Genomic DNA, 25558 nt, shown 5'->3' on the forward strand with positions numbered 1-25558 from the left:
AGGCTTCCCACCATGGTTTTTCCCTTTATAGGGTTTTCCACGTATAAATCTTAGTGCCATGTGGATGGTATTTATTCTTTGATTATTGTTTATGCTTAATTGATTTAAATGCTATTTTGGTATTTGGTTTAAGCATTCTGGTATTAATGTTTTGGGTTCCAACATTAATGTTTTAATTGCTAAATGTTATGGTAATCAATGACAAATTATTCACCCCCCCTCTCAGTTGTCTTCTGGTTATTTGAATTGTCTAATAGATGAAGTCCTACAAGTGCTAGCACATAGAATGATAATAATAATAGTTTTTGAATAAGATAAAATAGGTTTTACAGGGACTTGAAACCCAAATCCAAGTACAGAGAAATCAAAATAACATCGTAAAAGTCTAGAACCAACATCCAAACAACAAAAGAAATAGGGGAAAAAACCCACAAAGGCCAACTAAAAACAATGCTAAAGCCTAGGCTAACAATAAAAAAACTAAACAAAAGAACCTAAGATCTCAACATTTTTCTCAATAACTTCCTTATTGATATCTTCTAGCTCCTCCATGATACTCCTTGGGGTACTTTTTTCTTAATTCCTACTTCTGGTCCTAGTAGACGGGCCTATAGAAACCTGCACCTCCAATCCCTTTGGAATAGAATCTAGATTTTTCCTTTTAGATTTAGTATCAAATGTCAGAATGTTGTTAATCGGTTTAGCTTTATGGATTATGATTTTCTCATTCATCTTTTTAAGGCCTTCAGCACTGTTATTCATAACTTTTTTGTTGATCTCAACCAAATTCCTGAAACTTCCCTTAAGGTGTTCCACATCTTTCTCCAAACTAGCAATTCTGGATTTGTGCTCTGTTTTCATGACTTTAACATCCTTAGTCAAATTCTAGGTAATTTTATGGATCTTATCAATTTTATTAGACATCAAGGTCTCGATAAGGGTATTAATAATCTCACTAATCCCCTATTTGATGATGAGGATTTCATTAATCACCCAACAAAAACACTTCTTCTGATTGGAGGTGGAGTTAGTCAAGGTCAAAATCCTCATGTGAGGGTCAATGCATAGAAAAAATCCAAAATTATCAATTATTGTGGGTACACCTTTTTCCTCTTATTTGAAAAAGGACAAAGATTGAATTAAAAATAACTATTAAGAATCCTAATGAAATAAATAATGATAGGAACCATTTCCACCACTGACATCATTACAAACCCAAGAAAGAATGCAACAAAGCCAAGAAATATGAGGGAATTTCCTACCATGATAACGAAATCACCAAGGTGGAAGAGTTCAACAACTGAATTAACTAAAACTATTTTCAATGAGAATCTTGATGATGTTGCACTACTAAAAATTGTGGTAGTTGCAATAGATGGCATGACATTGGTACTTTGGAGTTGCCATATCCAACAAGATTTTTTGCTTGTTTTTGTTCTACAAGAAAAGAAGATACAAGAAACCTACCCACTCTATTCTTTGCTTCATCACCATTTTTTGGTACAACACATGATTAAATATATAAAAGAGTTAAATATTGCTACTATATTGAACTTATCTATCATAATTGCAAATTTATTCATTAAAGATATTTGTGAATAAAATGTTTCAACTAGCCACCCAATATAATTTGAGAGTATTTTGTTTAAAATAGATCATATGTAGATACAATTATATAGGCCTAATCATGGACTCCCACTAATTGTTGAATCCTAGCCACATAACACCCACAACTATTTTTACCTAACCATATTATTATAAATATTTTCACTAAGTATTGTCTTTATATATCTCCATTAGAACTGCTACTTTATTCAATCAAGATTTATGTGAATAAAACATTTCAATCACCCTTCCAATCTAATTTAATATATGTATTTATTTTTCAAAGTTCAAATTCAGAAAAAATAAATCAAGAATCATTACAAACCACACATTAACTATTTAGGCCTAACCACAAATTACCCCTACAAGCTTGTGAATATACAAAAATATCAATTTACAAGTGTATGTGTCAATGCAATAAATTGAGTCACCTTTGTTAGATAGTTAAAGTAGAGAGATGAAAGATGAGGGTAAGTAGGGGAGAGGGTCCTATAGTGGATCACTATAACTTCATACCTCCCAAAATATGTCATTAAAATTTCAAATCACTCTCAATTTTGTATACCTACTTACTTGTCAAGTCCATTACTTTAAATTTGGTTTCAATTCCACATGGTCAAATATGATGCCACATCAACATGCTTTTTTGCCAAGGTGTCCAAAATGGTCCCAAAAAGAAGTGGGACCCATAGTTGTACACTAAGTCATGTTTATTAGTGTGTTGACGTGGCATCACATTATTGGTTGCTTTTTTAGATTCATTAAAATCTTTTTTGGGGATAAGTATTGATATGAAACCTTTTGCGCTCCACTAAAGGGCTAGTTGTGCCCAACTACCATCCCCACTATTAGACTGCACTCCATTATAGGGCACTCTCCCCTACCTTAACAGATCCCAAATGGAATCCATTACAAAGAGATCCTTGTTGTGGGTAGAGGCTCACTTTTGCCGCTCACTGTAATCTTCTCTTTGATAGAATTAGAGGCTAAGAATAAGAAGTCAAACTCTTAGTACATGAAATAAATAATAAATTTAGTCTACTTCATATTGTCTTCATGATAGATGAAATGTCTATTTCCAACCTCTTAAAACTTAATGTCAAATTTGTCATATTTCCTAGAACTCTTGAATTTTCTATTTAATAAACATTTAATGAGTTGGTCGTATAGGTTAAATTTGAGTTGCACTTAGAATGTACTCCATTTCTAGCCCTGTATAACCCCACTTCTAGATATTTCAACATTTTTATTTGAATATGGGTTTTTTCTTAAGTGAATCCATCCTTGTACCCTTACACCTCAATCTTTTAAACCTAGATTTTTTTAATTTTTGAGTTCATATGATAACAATGTAAATTGGATTCTTTTTTGTTTGTTACAATTGAAGTGCTTCATAATTGTTCTTCCTATGAAAGTATGTCCACACTAAATATGTTCAAATATCATGATATAACATGTCATGCAAATCTATGCAAAGTTGTTTATCACAACTAGTATAAAAGGACAAGAAAATTCAAATTCAAAGTTGAATATTTAAATTTTAGATTCATTCCCACTTTCCTTAAAATTAAACCACATTAATGTAATTAATCATAACTAAACCTTAAATCTTTGACAATAATTTTGAAATACAAAACAAATAAATGAAAAAACATATAAATAAGAGTACATAATAACAAATAATAAATATATGAAAATTAACATAATCAAAGATAAATCAAAATTAGTAAGCATCAAGTGTTAAAATATACCACATATCTATATAATATTGCTTTTAATCAATTCCATCAAAATATAAATATTTGATTTCACTATTATTTTTACATGCCAAAAAAACTAATTTTTTTTTTTAATCATTGCAAGTATTCCTTGTTCGAGGATGCCGCTAATCTAGCTCCAAAATCGCTGACTAACCTTCATGTTATACACATAGCCAAAAAATGAAAGACACAACTAGTTTTGTCAAGCACAACTGAGATCTATAATTTTCGACTTACCCTTGTGTTACGTGGAAATCATGACGTTTTTGGAGCCAGATTAGCTACCACTCTTGATTGATATTTATGGATGTGTTATTTTATCATATTTTATCATTATTTATGAAACATTCTTGATGTACTTTTCATCATATTTATTAATAAAAAATCATATATATTATAATAGCTACCTTTGACGTAGCAAGCATTCTTCATTCAACCCTTCCAATAAGGCAGCCAGCTCGACCCAGCGAACAAATTGGATATTTTACATCAAATTACTTCACTTTATTATAAAAATCTTCGTGAAAGGGGCTTCAAGTTACGTACAAATCTCAACCCTTTCGTATGTCAGGTTTTTTCCGAGCCTGCTGTCGCCTTAAAGACGAACATTAAAGAGTCGCCAAGAAAGAAAATTAACCAAGAAAGGAAGCAAAACGATATGTCATTGTTTGAGGGTGGCGGTTTGGATGACCAGTTCAACATTCTTGATTCAGTATTTCAGTTGGTCAAGATAACTCATTACGATGTGACGGCACTCATATAAAGTTTCATCACATGAAGCAAGTTTCTAGGGGAGAGGGATCAGTAGTTGTTAGGGCTAACTTCGTCAATATGTAGTCGTCACATGGAATATCGTAAGACTTCCGTTTTTTTTTAGAAATATAAAATGGACACTTAACTATCTATAACTAAGGTTTGAAGGCATGAATCATCATGCAACTCGTCAAAATAGCACGTCTACTGCGAAGTGTCCAAAAAATGACATTTGAAGATTCAACCAAAACTTAATCTAAAAATGCCTAGTAATTGAAAAAATATATATCATTTCTTGTTAGTAAAATATCATATTTTTAATTAGAGTATAACTTATATACAACATAAATGGACCAAATACATATTATATATGGACATTCTGAGCTATGTGGCCTGGAAGCTCTCAGGGTTCCCTTCGAATAAGGTGATTGGAACCGGCACCAACCTGGATTCTTCGCGGTTCTGCTTCATGATAGTAGAGCACCTGGACATGAACGTGTGGGATGTGGAGGCGTACATTGTTGGGGAGCACGGGGAGAGCTCTGTTGCGTTGCATCGTCCATTAGTGTTGGAGGGATACTGGTGCTTGGGTTTTTGAATAAGCAGAAGATCCCTTTTAAGAAGCACCACTCGGAGGCTATTCATCGGATTGTTGTTGATAGTGCTTATGAGGTTATCGAGCTCAAGGGGTATACTTGTTGGGCCATTGGGTATTCTGCTACTAACTTGGTTAAGAGTTTGATGCGTAACCAGAGGAGAATACATCTGGTGTATGTGTTGGCCAAGGGGTTTCATGGGATTGAAGATGAGGTTTTTCTTAGCTTGCCTTCATTGATTGGAAGAAGAGGGGTTCTTAGTGTATACGCCTAAAAATGGTCTGAAGATAGTTAATTGAATTCACAAATAATTTGATTAATTTCCCCATTCAGTCTACTTATAAATAAATCTAAGGATTTATTCATTAAGTTCATTTCAATAATTCCCCTTTGATTAATTAACCTAAGTTAATTAATCATCCCCCCATTTTAATTCAAACTTCTAATCTTATAATTAGTTAAAACAAATCAAATCATGATTTGTTGAAATTAATTATCTTTTCCTAATATTTGAATTTCTAAATTCAAAAATGAGCACATGGCTCCTAACTTCTAACCACCTAAACTAACCACCTTCTAACCTAACCCATTCTCTCTAATCCTGGGTTTAACTAACCTTATCCTATCTTGCACATCCTAACCTCTTATGGGTTGGATATTCCCCCCTCAAGACACATGACACTTTTGCCACATGTCTCTTTCCTTGGACACTTGCCCTCTGATGAGAAAGGTTCCTTGACACTTGTCACCACAGAGATGACAAGTGTCCCTCCTCAAACCTCTTCTCCAACTTCTTCAATCTTAACCCTTGATATCTTCAGATCAAATCTGGACCATCAATTCCTGCCACATTAGCTTTGGCCTTGGCATTCCTATAAATACCCCTCATTTTGGAGTAATAAAGATCCCTTGCATTCATAGTTTTAGCATCATTACTATAGGCAATTTTATCTCAATCATCTAGTATAATTAGCATCTTAGATTAATCATGCATACAATCATGTATCTCATATCATTTTGGATTAATCTAGCTTATTTTGTTAATCTTGCATTCATCTAGTATAAATTCATATAAATTAAATCCTCCATCTTCATGTAGTCAAGTCACTAGTATTGCTTAGAAAAATTTGAGAGCATATCTATACTCGCATCTTTTAGGAGGCAATAGGTCGATTTGTCATGGTTTTACATTTATTGATTTTGATCAACTAACCATGCATGTTATGATCTATTGAGTGTTTGTGTTGCAGATGAAGATTCCATATTTCTCGCGAACATTAATTGGCGCCTGCCGTGGGGCCCGAAACTCAATTTTTGGCCTTGCAGACCATCAAATTCTCATCCTTCGAGATTATGTTCATACATTCTACAGAATCTCATATGACATTATTTGTTTCATATTGCGATATTATTTTTTTGTCATACGGTTAGGTAAGAATTAACGTATGGCTAGGTGATAAAGCTCGTATGAGTTTCTGCTTTCTCGTATAAAAAACAAATTGCATTTCAGGTTTTTTCTTGATTGAATTTTGATGATGCTAATGCTAACCCTGGCCTATTTTTAGATTTTTCATAGCCTAACCAGTTTTTGCAGGACGTTTGTCCAAGAACACGCATGTTGCTCAAAAACAATATGACTACTAATTCATTGTTTTTGCAAGTTGCTTGAGGAGACTCAACTAAACTTTGGGTATTCTTAAGTTTTCTAGGCACTTAAATTGCGATATGATAAATGAACAAATCTATTTTTTCATGTTTGAGAAGAGTCTAAAAGGTAGGAGAGTATGCTCTTGTCTATATAGACAATCAGAAATCCAGACCCTTGAAGCTTTTCGAGTTTGAGATTTGTGTTCCTTTAGCGGGCCTGTCACAGTGGGAAAAAGTAATCACCCTATGAGAACAACCCAAGTGACTACAACTAGACCTAAGCATTCCAAATCACTATAATAAATAGGCCTCTCAAGATTAAAGTCTCAGAGGACGGAGTTATTTGAGTTTTCTCTTTGAGATCTCTCATACCAACATTTTGTAGGGCCTCATGGTCTCAATCACGCTAGAGTGACTACATCTTGTTTTGGTACCTTGTCGGGCTATATGCCTCAATTGTACTTGTGCGACTTCAAGGGGTAATTTCGAATGAAAGTCTTTATTAAGAACTTTAAGATAGAAGCTACCCAGTTCACATCCGAAAGGGGGATAATATTTGTGCAAGAGAGATAGTAAATCTCCCAAGATACTTGTCATATCGTGCCCCCATTAGTATTTGGAGTCGGCTAATACGACATTGACAATCCATTGTGTGAGACTCAGTGGCCATATTCTAATTATCTATTGGGTGTGTACCTAAGCTTGCAAGCAAAGCTTTTCTCTCTCAGCCAACTTCCTTAGGATTGCGTGATGTTCTTGAGGTCACTTTGCATCTAGCATGTTTTCTATGTTTTTGTCTTTGAAACTGAAACTAAAATACTGAAACTGGAGAAAATAATCAAAACATCAAAACTCAATGGTCAAAACTTTGTTCTTGCCAAAAACCCATCCCTGTCTAGTCCTATGTAGTATGAGTCTTCCAGTTTGTCATTCTTATCTCTGAGAATTATCATCTGGTTCGCCTTAAAGTGTCGTATGAGTCTTCTAATTTGTCATTTTGGTCTCTTAGAATTATCATCTGGTTCACACTAAACTGTCGTATGAGTCTTCCATTTTGTCATTCTTGTCTTTGAGAATTATCGTCTGGTTCAGCCTAAACTATCGTATGATTATAGGTAGCATCTCATACGATATTTCCCTTTTGTCATCTAGATCACAGTCTTTTGTCGTACGAGATTCTGTTCTCATCAATTCAGAAATCTATGTTTTCGTATACCTTTTCAGATCTGTCGTACTAGCCTAATCAATCCATAGTGAGCATATACCTAGTATTTTCCATCATGTGGATAGGTTGTCTTCTCGAGTCGCTAGGTCAAGTTATCTTTTGTCAAAACAAATTCAAAACTAGACACGCTAAGAATTTCAAGTATTTATTTCCAACAAGTTCAAGATCTAACATCTCAAAGTGCAACATCACATTTTCTTTGATAAACTAATCATTCAAACATAGTTTCTCATCAGGATCTATCATCCTTTATCACAAAACTACAACCCTTTGATCAGATTAACCTCCTTCTCTATCATAGGATATATCATTCCTATTGAACTTGGTCATATCAAAAATCACAAAATTTGCACTCCAAACTAAGATCGAAAAACTTGCAAACTCACAAATACTTGAATGACCATTTCATTTCTTATCAATCTATCATATTTACCTCAACAATTGATCACTTATTAGGGCATATTATAGAAAATTGAAACCTCGCAAAACATTCAGAGCATGTGTATGCCCATTTTAACCAAGGCTCAGAGATGAAAGATCGAAGAAACAAAAATAGAAATGCTTGAAATTGTAGAAGATCATGAGGAAATGGCACACAAAAATGAAATACAAGAAGAAGAGATAGCGGATCAACACAACAGAGAAATCAAGCTAGATCCTAAATTTGATAAATTCATGTAGAAAATATTGGAGGGTGAAAAATAAAAATACTTCCTAATGTTAGCAAAATCTAGTGTTACACTCCCCCAAGATTTTGATGTAAACAATTTAAGACCGAGGGGAGGATCAAGTAACACTTACAATGACAATGAACAAAACGAAGAAATTTTCAGTCATAAAAAGGATGACACGAGAATTCTTGATGATAGAAGAACTCATGAGGATGCACGAAGAACTAATAAGGATGTACGAAGAACTAATGATGACACAAGAAGGAATCATGATGACACAAGAACCAATGAGTACACATGAAGACCTAGTGATGATACAAGAACCAATAAGTACACATGAAGATCTAATGATGACACAAGAAGGGATCGTGATGATATAAGGAGAAATCGTGTTGATGATCCTCTCTTAGCTCTGACACAACAAATACAAATGCTTTAAACACAAATTCAAGATATACAAAGGGGAACTACTAAGAGGTATTCGCTTCAAGAAATCTATCCTTATCCATTTGATAGAAGTATCAACATGATACCTTTTCCTACAAATTGTGAAACTCCTAGATATGACAAATATAATGGAAGCTCTGATCCCCAAGATCATATAAGATAATTTTGCACGATGAGCATGGAGTTCGCACATGAAGACACATACTTAATGAGGTTATTTCCAAAGAGCTTAAGTGGACAAACTATGGATGGTTCTCGAAACTTCCACCTGGAATTAGATCATTCTCAGAATTGGTGGACAAGTTTGTTTCGTGATACTCTTACAACATACAACATGAGGTCACAATGCTAGACTTGTGTAACACCAAACAAAAAAGTGGAGAACCTTTCATGACATTTCTACAGAGATGGAGATGATTAGTTGCATGTTATCCTTGTACAGTGCTAGAATATGAAAAGATGGACATATTCATTGACAATCTAAATGCACAAATGAGTTATAACCTAAAAATGCAATGTCATTCAAGTTTCGAAAAGATGATTGATAATGGAATCAGGATGGAGGAAGGTATGGTAAAGAAGGGAGAGTTGAAGATATACAAAGAAGGAGTTAATCCTCCTCCCAACAACAATACCAACAATGATAAACCAAAATTTTGGAATAGAAATTGAAACATCATCAATTATGGGATAGTGGATAATAATAATGTGAAACCAAAGCAACCAGTTTTCAATCTATCAAATCACACAACAGTAGCTCAACAAGATAATAATCAACAAAAATCATCTTTTAACAAAAAATTTTGCAGGAAATTTACTAACATTGGTGAACCACTTGGGTCAGCCTAAAAGACACTTCTTGCAAACAAATTGATTACCTTGCCAGAAGCAAAAAAATTTGAACCCAAGGTAAAACCTTTTTGGTGGAATGACAACCACTATTTCAAGTTCCATTGAAACAAAGGACACTAAACAAATGATTGTCAGCAGTTAAAACATGTCATCCAAGATTTGATTGATAATAGTGTCATAACCGTAGATGGGCATAAGACAAACGAATCACACATAGATTTCAAAACTCTGCTTCCTAATTATGAGAAGGGTGAATCATCAACAATGCATAATGGCAAGGGTAAAGAAAAAGTGAACTATGCTCGTACTTATGATAACATGGTTAATGTGATTGTGGTCAAAGAGAAGCAACAACAAGAACCAACTCGTGCTATCATGAGAAGAAAAGACAAAGTTGTTTTGTCGGGTCCTACAACTGACACATCATCCACTTCAAAAACAATCTAGTGGATCAATTACAGAAAACTCTTGCACAATTATCAATTTTAGAACTTTCACCTGCACATAAATAAATCTTAGAAAGAGCGCTAGTAGATATGACAGTATCCAAAGATCTTGATGTAGATCAATTCCAAACCATGGTGGGATACCTCATAGCTCCTCATTTCTTATCATTCACAGAAGAAGATGACATATCTTTACAACATCCCCATAATGCTCCATTGCATATTGAATTCCTTATTCATAAAATGCGCATTAAATGTGTCCTAATAGATGGAGGAGTTGGCTTGAATATTTTCTCATTAAGTCTTGTTTGTGCTTTAGGTTATTCTGAAGATGCAGTTGATCCCCGTAAAAAGATCACAATCAAAACATATGATGAAGAAGAACGTTCCTCCAAAGGAATTGTGGTATTACCCATCTAAGTAGGAGCCTTGCAGAAAGATACAACATGCCAAGTCCTAGACCTGAATTTATCATACAACATACTTTTGGGAAGACCATGGATTCATGACATACAACCTATTCCTTCAACTTATCACCAGTGCTTGAAGTTTCCTTACAATGGGCAAGATGTCACAATTTCAGCAGACTCGAATCCATTCCAATATTGTAGTAATTTGAAACCAACACAAGAGGTCATTGTTCCGCAAAATAGAGAGGCATCGTCTTCAAGCACACAATCCAAGGAAAAATAATTTTCCTTAATCTTGTCAAGTTTTAAAAAATAGATATAGCTAAGGGATCAAGGGAATGGAGAATATTCACTGTCATAGTTACCACTTTCTCCTAAATCTTATGGTAAACCATCAAACTCAAAACAACAACCAGTTGTAAAACCTCTTCCAATATTTCATGGAGTATTTGTTAGTGCTGGGATATTATCTGAGGAAACAGAGGACAAAGATGTGCTACAATGGCTATATAAAGATAAAGAAGCTCAACAAAACATCAATAATGGCAGAATACCGATAGAAAAATATGGAAAAGGATTTAACATTCTTCAGAAAATGGGATACACTGGAATAGGTCATGTAGGAAAAAAGAAAAGAAGGTATCTCAGACACCATACAACCTCATACTCAACAGGCTATAGACAAATTGAGCTTAGGGTATGTACAAGTTACTCCACAAGAAGAAACATCTTCTAGGCAGCAAAAAGATGAACATGACAAAAGACAAGAGAAACTTGAAATTGAAAGAGAAGAAGCCTCTACCAAACAACAAGAACAAGAAAACATAAGATCACAAAAAGAGAAAGCTTCTAATCAACAATAAAGACAAAATAAAAGCACTTCCCAAGCAGAGTAAACTCCCAATCAAAATAGACAAGAAGATGGTATAAAGCAAGAAGAACTAATAGCAAGACTAACTTAACTAAACATCAGCCCAGAGGAAGCTGAATATGAGAGAAGAAAAGAGATAGCGAGGAGAACAAAAGAAACACACCAAAAGCTATATGAACAAATTTGTAGATTGCAGGCTGCCAGTGAGACAAATTCCAATGAATGGGAATGGGATTCCTATCATTCTGAACAATCAACTGAAGAAACTTGATATGAAGAATATGTGGGTGTCGATGTGGTCCATGCGTATGTAGGACAAATGTTAGGAACTATATCACTTGAATTAGAATCACATTCGACCAACTTGGATTTAATCAAGGACGATTGGGAACTACTTGCGAGAGGTCATTCTGATGAGAGTATCGTCCTAGACATTGAAATACGTAGTGAATACTTTAACGTTTCTATCATGACCCTTAAAGCCTTTGAAACATCTCAACCTGAAGATCCCTTACCTTTAATACATCATGAACTTATTGACTGGGATAATGAAGGACAATATTGAAATTGACACCTTTCCTAATGACCATGCTATAGCCTTATACCTCAATGCAATTGAGCCTACAACAACTTCCCCCAGGGATTTTGCCAACACATCTTCCATTCAAGTGGGTGCCAAATATCCCAGTCTCAAAAGTAAAAATAAAGAAAAAAATATTAGGTCTAATGCTGAAAACCATTTATTGACAACATTAGACCAAAGAAAAGTAAAAAGAAAGGACACATCTAATGGTGAAAACCTCCTTGAGGCGTCAGAAGATGGGAGATTTGAAACCTTACCTGAATATTATCAAGAGAGATCATCTATGCTAATTGAACCAACAAAGGTAGTCAACATTGGAACAACAGATAAACCAAAGATTCTACATCCGGTAACCTCTCTATCAGAACATGAAAAGTAGAAATATCTGGAATTTTTCAAAATACGACAAATCAATTTCGCTTGGTCATATGAAAACATGCCAGGGTTGGATCTAGATCTTATAATGCATCACCTAAATGTTAGTCCAGGAGCTAAACTAGTAAAACAAAAATTGAGAAAGATGCATCCTCATATAGATCTCCTTGTCAAAGCAGAACTGAAGAAATTACTGGAGGTAGGATTCATCAAACCTGTAGCATATCCTCAATGGATATCAAACACAGTTCTTGTTTCTAAACTAGATAAAAGTATCAGAGTATGCACAGACTTCAAAGATCTCAATAATGCATGTCCAAAGGATGCCTCTCCTTTGCCTAATATTGACATCATTGTCGATTTAACTGTTGGACATTCCATGTTCTCTCTAATGGATAGTTTCTCAGAATATAATCAAATTAAAATAGCCCAAAAAGATCAAGAAAGGACAACTTTCACATGTCCATGGGGTACTTTTTGCTAGAACGTCATGCCATTTGGATTAAAGAATGCAGGTGCTACTTATCAAAGAGCCACGACAACAACATTTCATGACATGATGCATACATTCATGGAAGACTATGTAGATGACATATTGGAAAAATCATACAATAAAGAGGAGCATCTAGAAATACTAGAAAGGATCTTTGATCGGTTAGAACAATACAAGCTAAGGCTCAATCCTAAGAAATGTGCCTTTGGTGTCACTCCAGGTAAGCTATTGGGATACATTGTTTTAGCTAGAGATATAGAATTAGATCTGACTAAAGTTAAAGCAATCATGGAAATGGCATCTCCCAAGAATATTAGTCAACTCAGATCACTTCAAGGAAGATTGCAGACAATTAGAAGATTTGTTGCTCAGTTAGCAGATAAGTGTCAACCATTTACACATCTATTGCAAAAGAATGTTCATTTCAAATGGGACAATCAATGTGAAGATGCATTCAACAAAATCAAGGAATATCTCATGCAACCACCAGTTCTAATGTCACCAATTCATGGAAAGGCATTGTTACTATATGTAGATTAGCCACAAGAGTATCATTAGGAGTTCTGCTCACAAAACAAGATAATGAAGGAAAATAACGAGCTATTTAATACATCAGCAGAACATTAATGGGATACGAGATTAATTATTCACCAACAGAAAAAGCATACTTAGCAATAGTTTTCTCTTCTCAAAAATTGTGACACTATCTACTCTCTCACTCCATCAAAAGATTGCTAAAATAGATCCATTAAAGTATTTGCTCAGTAAGATGACATTAACAGGAAGATTAGCAAACTGGGTCATGATCCTGAGTGAATTTGATATTGAATATGTGGATTGAAAAGCTATCAAGGGACAAGTTATTAAAGACCAGATAGCCAAAGCACCACTTCAAGATGATCATCCCTTAAACATTGAATTTTCAGATGTTGATATACTCATAGTCATCAAACAGACATGGAAGTTGTACTTTGATGGTTCATATACCCACCCATGGATTAGGAGCGGGTGTTTTATTCATCACACTACAAGGTCACACAATTCTAAAGGCATATAAATTGAGTTTTCCATGTACCAACAATACAACATAATATGAAGCTTTGGTCACAAGAATCAAGCTGGCCATAGAATGAAATATCACACAATTATAGGTTTTTGGAGACTCCCATCTCGTCATCAATCAAATTAATGATGATTATCAAATAAAGGATAACAAACTAATGCCTTATAGAAAAGATGGTGTATTATTTCAAGAAGTATTTTGTAGAAATCACTTTTGAGCGAATTCTGAGAAATGAAAACAAAGCAGCAGATGCCATGGCAACACTTGCTTCTTTACTTCTAACACAGGAAAATCAAGAGTGTTACGAATTCCTAGTGGAAGAGTTGTTTTACCCTGCCCATAACTATCATGATTCCCAAATTATTTGTCACCTCGTTGGGCATGATTCCTCCCACTATGGCCAAATTTATACATACCTAAAATATAACACCCTCCCTCCCGACTTGTCAAAGAACCAAAAGAGAAATTTCATTTGCCAATTTTCCATTATACTCTTGTCATGGATACCCTTTTTAAATGAGGTCTATACGGTACTCTCTTAAGATGTCTGGAGAAAGAAGAATCCAAGAAGGCCTTAAATCAAGTCCATAACGACATTTGTGGCACTCATTTAAGTGGTCTTACTCTTTTGAAAAAACTCATACGCTTGGGCTATTATTGGCCAACTATGGAACGAGATTCTTTTTAGATAGCTAAAACATGCAAACAATGTCATATCCATGGTAATTTAATTTGTGCACCAACACAAGAGCTTCATGCTTTGGCAACCTCTTGGCCTTTTTGCCAATGGAGTCTTGATCTAGTAGGAAAGATAAATCCTCCTTCATCCAATGGTCACAAATTTATCCTTGTAGCTCTACAGAGTATTTTACAAAATGGATTGAGGCAGTAACTTTCACAAATATCACAAGAAAACAAATTGCTGCATTTATCTTGAACTACATCATATGTCGCTATGGCATACCCATGACCATTATCACTGATAATGGACGACCGTTCAAGAACCAAGATGTACAAGAGCTTTGTGAGAAAATTTAGATCCAACATAGATTCTCTACACCCTACTATCCACAAGGGAATTGACAAGTAGAAGCATTAAATAAATAAAAATTGAAAATCCTCAAGAAGACAATGAATGATTGATGTAGCCATAACCGGTAAAAACCCTCAAAAGAGTCAACTGACTTATGCAACAAGAGAGACACAAAGAAAGCAGTAAGAAAACATAACAAATTCATATAAATAGATCAGGTTGCAGCCTTAGAACTTTTAGAAATAATTTGGTAATCTTCCTATTATCATAAAAGAACATCTGGTAGTTAGCCAGTTACATGCAGGCTTCAAGCCAGATACAATCCAACTAGGACTCTAAGAATCAACTGGATTACATAACATCATATTTATACCCACCAGAATATATCTGGCTTGACCTCAAAAGATTACATTCACCAATGCAAGAAAATGAAACATGTAATTAGGTCGGCCCTATGGTGCAGGAGCACCTGAGGTTTCTTGATGGATTTTTGAATTTTGGAGTGCATGATCCTCATTGGGTCAAATATTGAATAAAGGAATATTGAAGAGTCCCATAATGTGCTTGAGTTTTTTTTGTACTTTGTTGGTCATTAAACTTAGCTTGTTTACTCAGTTTTGGCTTATGTGCCTTTGTAAGCCTAAAATGGCATCATATAGAAATTTTTTGTAAAAATTCTTGTAAGGCCTCATAAGGATTTTGTAAATGTTTATTTGATGTTAGGAAACCATCCTAGGGTGTCGACAGTGTGTAGATATGCAAAAATTGTAAAAATGCACTGTGGAGGAAAAGTTGTCATGTTTGCTTGACAATATTTTGCAACAATGTGAACAATTTTTGAAAAATGATCAAATCGGTAGTTAGAGGACCAATTGGTGGTTGGTCTTGGTTGATTAGGCATATATAAGGCCTCTCAATATGTTGTAGAAGAGTCGGAAGATCCAAATATTGAATTCTTCAATAAACAACTTCAAGCAATTTCTTGTTTTCCACTAAAATTGTCAACTTGCTTGTTGCAGTCCATACTAGATGGATTAGATTCCATAATGTACCTTCATGGGTTCTTAGAAAGTACTTGTGAAATTTCTTTGTGCATATCTAATTGGTGTTTTGAATTTCTTTCTTGTTTTACTGTTCTCAGCCTGAGTAAAGGGTTAAAGCCCAAAAGAATGACTCCAACTTGAATTCCCCTTGTGGTTTCTCTATGCCCTTTGGGATTTGATTAATGGAGTTTGTAAATAGTGTAAATATTCCATTTTGTATCCTGGAAGTTTCTTTGGATCATTTTACTATCATGCCCTAGGCGAGCTCTGCCATAGCCCGACTAGGAGCATGACTACTATTGTCAATTTTTCTTGTAGGGGTGATCTAATCCAATAGAGCCACATGGTTGTATTTGAATTTGGATGTTATATAGTGCTTCAGTGTGAGTGTGAAAGTTTGACAGGGTGTGGAGATCAATAAACCCCTTTGGAGAAAGCTTCTAAGCATAAAACCCTTCAAAAGAGCCATCTTGGGGGTCGTACCTATATGGACAAATAAGACCACCTCATCCCCTATATCCTGAAGAGTGTCCAAATGGGTATCCAAATCACAAAAGCTTCTAGGGGGTCATTTGGAATTTTTTATCACAAAAGAGCAAAAACCGTGAAGGGAGGGCTAAAAGGGGCTCATAGGGCTACTAGGCCTTGAAAATAGGAATCTATGAAAGGGATAGAGAAATAAAGAGAAGCAAACTTAAAAACTACATGGTAGGAGTTGTCAAACCATCTCAAACTCCTCCTAGTCCCCTACAAGTGAAGGATAAATAATTAGACATGTTGGTGGTTAGACTTACTCCTATGAGTCCTAACCTTGATTGAGTAACTCGAGCAAACACACTAGTAGAGAGTTCTCCAAGGGAGTTTGGGGGTTGGTGTTGAATCAAACAAGGAAAGAAGGGCATAGGACAAACAAGGAAGCCCACAATGAGACCTATTCCTAGTGTATGTGCCAAATTGCACTTCTTTGTGAGAGTCTCCCTATCACCCTCAAATTTAAGAAATCTTTCTGAAAAATAACAACCAAGTGATGCAGTTCAATAGGAAGGTCAGTCATACACCAAAGAACATTGGACAAGACCCAAGATGGATCCAAACACCATGAATCGCACTGGTAATGAAAGAAAACCAACCAGTAAGCACAAGAATTATCCCGGGAACCCAAAAACAACCAACTAGAAGTGATAACTGACTGGGTAAGAACCCAAATGAACTAGAAATCTGGAATCAACCACATGAAACTGCTAGGAAATTGCAAACAAGATATGCCATGGAGAACAAGCAACTACCGGTACATATCGATAAGAATACTAAAACTACACAAAGAACTAAACAAGAAAGGAAATGTTTTTGGTTGATGCAAGATTGCTCATCGATCGGGGATGCTCTTACATCAATGATGTTGGCAAAGATTGGCATATTCAATTGAACCCTGCTCTATGGGCCTATCGTACTAGTACCCACACACAAATAGGAGCCACACCTTTCTCTCTTGTCTATGGATCAGAAGCAATATTGCCAATAGAATTAGAGATACATTCTCTACGAGTATCATTAAAAGGACTTATCCCAAATGAAGAACAACAAGTATCCAGAATACAAGAGCTAGAATTGATCCATGAATGATGACAAAATGCCTTTGATCATTTGAAGGTGTATCAGCAAAGAATGTGCTGAAGTTATAATCATAAGGTCAAACAAGAGCCTTTCAAGCTGGGGAACTAGTGCTAAAGGAAAATCCACGCAACCAGTCAGATCAAGAAAAGAAAGGGAAATTTGATCCAAACTAGTTGGATTTGTTTGTGGTCACAACAGTATTTGGGTCAGGAGCCTATCAGCTATCAATGCCAGATGAGGATCATCTTGAGGAACCCATCAATAGCATGAATCTGAAAAAGAGTTATGTCTAAATGCAAAAAAATCCAAAAAACAGTGGAAAAGCAAAAAAATACAAAAAAAATACAAAAGCAAAAAATTCCAAAAAAAGTGAAAAAGCAGAAAATTCAAAAACAATAAAAATAGTGAAAAATAAAAAAAATCAAATATGGGAAAAAGTGCAATAAAGATAGATGGTGAAAATTGGACAACATGCACTATCTGTCAGCGAGCTCTTCCATCTGTTAGTTCATGTATCCTTCCACTTGCATTCATTTTCATCAACGATGTTCATATCCATAATAAAGCCTTTGTACATATGTAGGCTTTGTAGGTGATTTCTCACCATGGTTTGGATCATTGTATATACCATAATAAAGTTTGTTTCTAGACCGAGGGTCGAATCCCAAACCTAGCTAGAGGCAAAATTTCTTTGGGATTAATCAAATAGGTAGAACAACAGATAGGCCACACTTGTCAAGTGAAACCTGAGACAGATCCAACATTGAACACAAGATCAAATTATCAACAATCAAACTACCCACTATCAGTCTAAACATGACAAACACATATGAATGGATGATATCTTTTGATTAATGATTTTAACATTTTGATAATAATGGTTCAACTATTTTATCTTGATTTTCGCTATCATGATTTCAAAGTGACTCAAGGATGTCTCTGACTAGAGAAACAAGGATGGAACATGATATTTTCTTGTCTACTGTTTGTAAATTAATCGTTAATATGTGTAAATTTGTCTTAGGACATGATCTTTGGAGTATCATCGAAGACATTTTGGATTTGCATATAGAAATGGTTAATACTACATGTTTTATGCAAACAACACTCAGGTCATCTTGGTTCAATTATACCTCAATGCTTGTGCTAACTTGCAATATCAAAACCCAGGAAAGTAGTGCTCAGGTCATCATGGTTCAATTATACCATCGATGTTTACACTCACTTCCCACATTTTAAAATCTCAATGATGACAAAAATCAATGACCAAATGACTAATCTGATCGCAGCGTTGCATCTCATTTGCATTATTTAAAGTAGATTGTATTCCATTTTGCATGGGATCGTAAAAGCCCATCTTTTTCCAAGGCGAAAATGCTTCAATAGGTGTTATCTCTCTTATTACATGATTGAGTATGTTGGACATTAACAAAAATAATCAATTCATTCATTCAGCATGATAAGTTAGTTCATTTCATCACATGTCGACATTGCATAATAGGATGTCATTCATATAGATCCATCATCCATATAGATCATTCAATCTTTCATTCATTCATAAATATCAATCATGTCCAAAGACATCATCATTCCATTGCATTGCATCCATCTCATATCAACATGCATGGGCAAAGTCAGAAAAGCATCATACAAATAGGAAACATTTCACTGCACATGCATTGTAATGCCCCACCAAGAACCCTAAACGAAAACAACACAAGTAGGCAACTAAAGGGTGAAATATTTTTTTTTTAAAGATTAAGTGCATTAATTATAACAATTGCACGTTTAATAACACAACGGAAGTCTAACACATGATTTCCTAAGGGTTACCAAGGAAGATTAATTCGTAGATTATATTAACACCACGGTTAATCCAATTGTCCATTTAATTAAGTAAATTAAATGCTTATGATTAAAACTACACATACATCTAAATTCCAAAATGAAAGAATCAAAGTATTCCATGCATTCAATTTATCCATAAATCATTTATACATAGAATCAAAGCAATTGAATTTAACATACATTCTACTGACATAATATTACAATATCCATAAATACACAGCTTCCAAAAATACCATGGAATCCAAAGTTACAATATCAAGGTTACATAAAAGTCTGATACAATGACCATAAGGTCTCAACTGAACAATGATCCTGAACCTAAGCTGGTACATGAACCATGAACCATGAACCATGAACCAAGAAACACTAGCAAAGCCTTTCCTCGCCTGAAGATACAATCCAGAACATCCAATGGGAAGTGGCACTACCACCCGACCATGTGATCCCGAAATGGAACCACCCCACCATGCTAGGAGATAGTAGAAAATCCTCAAGCAAGCAAAATAAGACAAGTACAAAAGAACTACATGACTTCACAAACATCCATGTGACTCAACTCATAAACACTAGTGACTCTAAGGAGAGAGTGTCATCGCATAGCTTAAGATGGATACCATAGTACAACCTCCATAGGTCCTAGCTCACTGTCCTGGTAACCTCTCTCGAACCTCTGGTTCCAACTAAGTCTCATGCGGACCCTACTAATCCTTTCGTGAAGACAAGGTGGTAAGTTTGCCATTCCAGGCCTTCTCGCAACATTATGAGCCCTGTACAAGCACTTCACCTATGCACGAGGTACATTATCTTAATTAATATTTATTTCACTCTCCCCCAATATATTATTAGGTTATCACTTTTTAACTGACTTTTGACGGGTTATCCTATCATCCACTTCGAGCATGGCCCTCGCTCGAAAGCCACTCTCTCTCATAGGACACTAACAGGAAATGTCTCTCTACGAGAACTCTATGGCGAAACAGACAACCATAACTAATCCTGACAAACCATAGGTGAAGGATACACAATCACTAACCCAAGATTGACCATTTAGATAAAACACACAATGGCTCACATCAATAAAGTTACACAACAACACCTGACCAAGGAGATATAATAACATATGACATAATGACAACTCAACCAGAATTGCAACGAATTTAAGCTTGACTGCAAATACCATTTACACAAGATCCTAATACAGGCAATCCTTTCTTAAAACAACCAAAAGCATAAATAACTTGCAATTAAAGATTTTCCAGGAAATAAGAAATTACAACTATTTAAATACAAAGAAATCAATCTATCATTTGTCCAATAAGGTAAAATCAATCACATAAAAAATAAACCCCTAATTATATGTTCATGATTACTTTACAAATAAACCCAATTAGATTGTATCAATAATCTAAATTAAATATATATAATAATATAATAAAATTATATCACATTAAAAATATATAATAAAATGAAGATTTCATTTTACAATAACTTTTTATTTCCAAAATAACAATATATATATATATATATATATATATATATATATATATATATTTTATTTTTTTAATTAATTAATTTTTTTATTTAATTTTTTTTTAATTAATAATTTTATTTTTATTTTTTTTAATTTATTTTTATTTATTTTTAATTTATTTTTTTTAAATACAATAATCTAAAACAAGTAAACTCTATTTTCACCCAAAATTTATTTACAGGGAAATTAATTAATACATAATTTCTCCAAAATAATATAATAAAATAATGTCCCTTAACTTTTATAATACAATAAATTTAATTAATAATTAAATTTATTTCTATAATAAATAATAATATCACAGAGATACACAAATATTAAAAAAGATTGTCATAGACAAATATCGAAACAAAAATCAAACAAGAGGGAATGATTTCTCTGGTAAATTCCATTCCTCCCAAATCTTGCAATTTCCAGGCACAATAAAAATCTTGGCAAAATTTGTCATAATAACATTTCCCAATTTTCTCAAAATTTAATCTACAAACACCCAAGTAATAACTCCCTTCCACAAACTAGAAATTAACTTCAGGAATGGACTTTAGCCAAGAACAAGAAATAATCAAACAAGATTTTAGATTTGACAAACATCTTAACACACACATCATTCAGAAAGATAGAAGAAATAGAAATATTTTCTTTAAAACAAACAATCAAAAAAAGCCACCCAACCTGGTATAACTTTCCTGGAAGAAATTTGTAGAAGAGAACCAATCCTTCAACAAGCTTCCAAATAAATTTCTTTTCACCTAAATCCTTGACCTATTTCCTGTCTTTTTCTAGAATAAAGACCTATTCCCCTTTTTAAACTAAAATTCTAGGTTGAATATATTTCTCCCAAAATCCTAAATTTAGTAATAAAAGCAATTTTATTTTCTTTACTAATTTTCTAACAAAGGATAAGTTAACGTGCAATAATTAAAAATCATTTTTCTTTCTTTTCTTTTCTCGTGCAAATTAATTAATTTTCTAAATAAAGAAATTAAAGCAATACTTCAATTCTAATTAATTCTTTTATTTATTTATTTATTTATTTTTTAATTCTTTTATTTATTTAAAATTCTAGGAAATAATAAATGAAATTAATCTAATTTATTTTTCACTAATATTTAAATAAAATATATTTGTAATATCATGCAACTTGCAATTTAGTTTAATAACTTCTTTTTAATTAACTAAATTTATAATCTCAATGCATAAAATGCATAATTCAAAAATGCCAACTGTGAGATAACTCTATAAATTTAATTAATTAATTAAATACACTAAAACACACAAACTGAACAAACCTCAAGCAAATACTCATAAAAAGATCAAACGACAAAATACGAAAGCCGAACAAACTGACAGGACGACCAACTGACAATACTCACAAGAGTGTAAGTGAGTAAACTAGGGTCAACTATTATCTCCTCCACTTCTATCGAAAAATATAAGGCACGCTCAGACCTGTGACGCCAGGTGTAGACGATACCTTGTACCTACCCGGTACTTGTACCTGCAATATCCTGCATCACCGAACCATGCATGCATATATACAATATAGAAAACACGACATACACACCGATGAAGGAGAATCACGACATTCCCTATCTCACCGAAATGAGTGAAGGAAAATCATCCCCTTGCATCCAATACACTCATAGACACACAACATATAATTACACATTGCATAAATAAAGTAAAATGTCAGTACATAGCAATAATCCATAAAATGCCATAAATCACAAGTACTGAAATACTGCAAATAAATTATGCATCTCATATCTAGATAAAGCATGAAATAATGTCATATAAGTCTGAATAACACATCATGGCAATGTATCCACTGAAAGTAAACAATAATAAAATATGAGTCTAATGAGTTCAAACAAGTAGGGATACTACATGCATCACCATATATATTCACATAGTTCATATAGGATCATCTTACATCATCATATAGAAGGCATACATCCATCATATAGGGTCCATAATCATATAGCAAGTAGAATGCATCCATAATCTCATAGACCATATAAGACAAATAGGATCGACTACATATCATATCATCAAAAAAGAATCGATGTCCAATGTACAATGATATCACAAATATATCAAAATATATCGTAGACATCATCAATGTCTCATCAATGGTGTATACAATATCGGATCAATGATTAAACTCTCATATCAATGTCCACTCGGATGATGACCAAAACTTTCTCTAGATGTTGTCAGCCTAAACGAATCTCATGCTACAACATCAGCACATCTAAATCTTCCTGCAACAGGATATCAACAAAATGTCAGTTCTTTATCCAATCAATCTCTTTGATCATTTGATATTCTATCCTATCTGCTCACTGGATATTTCCATCAACCTCTTTGAGCACCCATCAGTGATTTTCATTCATCATGAGGTCACGCATCTAGTATTTCCAATCTTGAGTTTACATCATTGATGCTCACAAATCATGACGTCAATCAAACTCATCCTATCAGATCATCAAATCTTGAGTTCTTATCATTGACCCTCATCAATCATGCGGTCAATCAAACTCTATCAATAATAAATTCAAGAAAAACATCAATGTAGTCAGAGAACTGACACTTTCATCAACCAAAGTTGCAGGAATCAAGTAAATTTTCTCGAGAAATCAATTTCACACAAATCCAAATAATTCAATCATCAATTCTCTCAATTGATCTCTCAAGGGGGCATCCTCATATCTGATAGTTCTGATACTTAATGTAAGTACAAATCCAATAGCTAATGAGATGAGAAGCGGGGGGTGAATCATACAAACTTAATCTTCCATAAAAACAACAGATTCAACCTTAGTAACATATACTTCAGTAATATAACCAAAACTGCTAAACATGCAAACACAAAAGCATATAAACATCATAACACTCATAACACCAAATTTAACGTGGAAACCCAAATAGGGAAAAACCACTATGGGATTTTGGACCCACTAAGAAATATACTCTTCTAGAGTATGATCGGTTAAAAGCAAATCCTTTAAAGATTACAAATACATTGCTAGATGTAACCTGGTTAAGGGATTTCTCTCAGATCTGTTAGGATCTTCACCTTGTTAGAAGTGACCTTGTTAAAGGATTTCAAACACTCAATTAGAATGTCACCTTGCTAGAGGGTTTTACAAATAAGACTGTTAAGTCCACTCGGTTAAGAGGTTTTCTGTCACTTTACAAATAACAGTAATAAAAATCTATCTGCAACTTCACATCTAAAATGCTAAAGCAGATTCTTATTTGCTCAATACAATAGGACTTATCTTATCAATCTGCTAGGCTCTATACTCTGTTATTCAAACAAGTCTTCAAGCTTATGTTCTCGGTAATCACTATGTAGCATCCCTATGCATACACTTGCCCACATACATTGTTTATCAACAATTCCTTATTTATAAACAATTCGCCAACCACTTAATCTCCTTGATCACATTTCCCATGATCAATCATAGCCATCAGATCTTCAAACTTTGACCAGGTTCAATGTATCCTTCGATCTAAAAATGTTTTACCCCGCCTTGGAACTTGCATACATTTCTTGGAACTTGTGCTTGGGTATTGCGGTTCACTCTGAGCTGTAGATCTTCCTGTCAATTTTCCTTTGCCATAGATTCTTTAACAAACTTCATGCACGACATACCAATCATTCAATCATAGCCAAGTCATCAGCTTCCTTCATTAAATAATACTTTTATTCATTCAATGCATTTTGTTACTACTCGGTTGCAACTCAGTAAATACTAAACTTCACTCGGTAGACATTCTGCCTTCATTAACCGATAGCGACAACCTTAGGGTTTACCGACTAGGTTCTTTGCTCGGTAACATGGTATAGTATTAACCTTACAATCAATAACATATGTAGGATATCAAAACAATCTAAACATCATAATCTCATCACTGTCTAACTCGGTAATAGTTGCCCATTGAATAACTTATTTCTCCCCTTATTCATCACATTCTTTCTGTGTCTTTTACCGACATCTTTATACTCATCAAATCATAGTTTTTAAGATATGGCAACATCATACTGAATTAGAAAATTAATTTCTTGACATCAATGACAAAATAATAATATTAAGACGGTAAACATCCTTAATCAGTTATATCCATAATCATCAGCAACCTCCTCAATATCCTTATTGAAATACCAACAATCTCTCCTTGTCTGTTATAATGCCAACAATCTCCCCCTTTGGAATTGATGGCAAAACCAATTGATTTGACCTAATTGATTCAGATTGCTGTGAGATTTTGAAATACTGAAATGCTCTCCCCCTGTCATCAGTCTTCTCCCCCATACATTAGTATCCATTCTTTTTCTCCAGTCTTCTCCCCCTTTGACAACAATGCCAAAAAGTAAAGAACTAAAACATAATTTCTTCCTGTATGAAGTGATTTCCTATTGTTATGTGTCAACTTAGTCTCGGTCAGAGCATTTTGTCTTCAATTCTTGTCCCCTGTATTGCTTCTTGTACTGTTTCTTGTACACCTTCAGAAAACATCCTAAAGTGTGTAAATCAGCATCAACTCCTAAAAGATATTCTGTAGAGTCATTGAATTGATGCTTTCACTGAACTCGGTCAATGAATGAAAGATAGGGGTAGGACCCCTAACTTACTTCCAAGATACTCAAAAGTGTCCCTTGGCAGTGGCTTGGTGAAGATATCT

General features: G+C 34.2%; 1 pseudogene; it reads left to right on the plus strand.

The window, feature by feature from the left end:
• Positions 1–4488: 4488 nt before the first annotated feature.
• Positions 4489–15980, plus strand: LOC131042853 (L-lactate dehydrogenase B-like; annotated as a pseudogene).
• The last annotated feature ends 9578 nt before the right edge of the window (positions 15981–25558 follow it).

This window comes from Cryptomeria japonica, chromosome 9, assembly GCF_030272615.1.
Source record: "Cryptomeria japonica chromosome 9, Sugi_1.0, whole genome shotgun sequence".
NCBI classification, from domain to species: domain Eukaryota; kingdom Viridiplantae; phylum Streptophyta; class Pinopsida; order Cupressales; family Cupressaceae; genus Cryptomeria; species Cryptomeria japonica.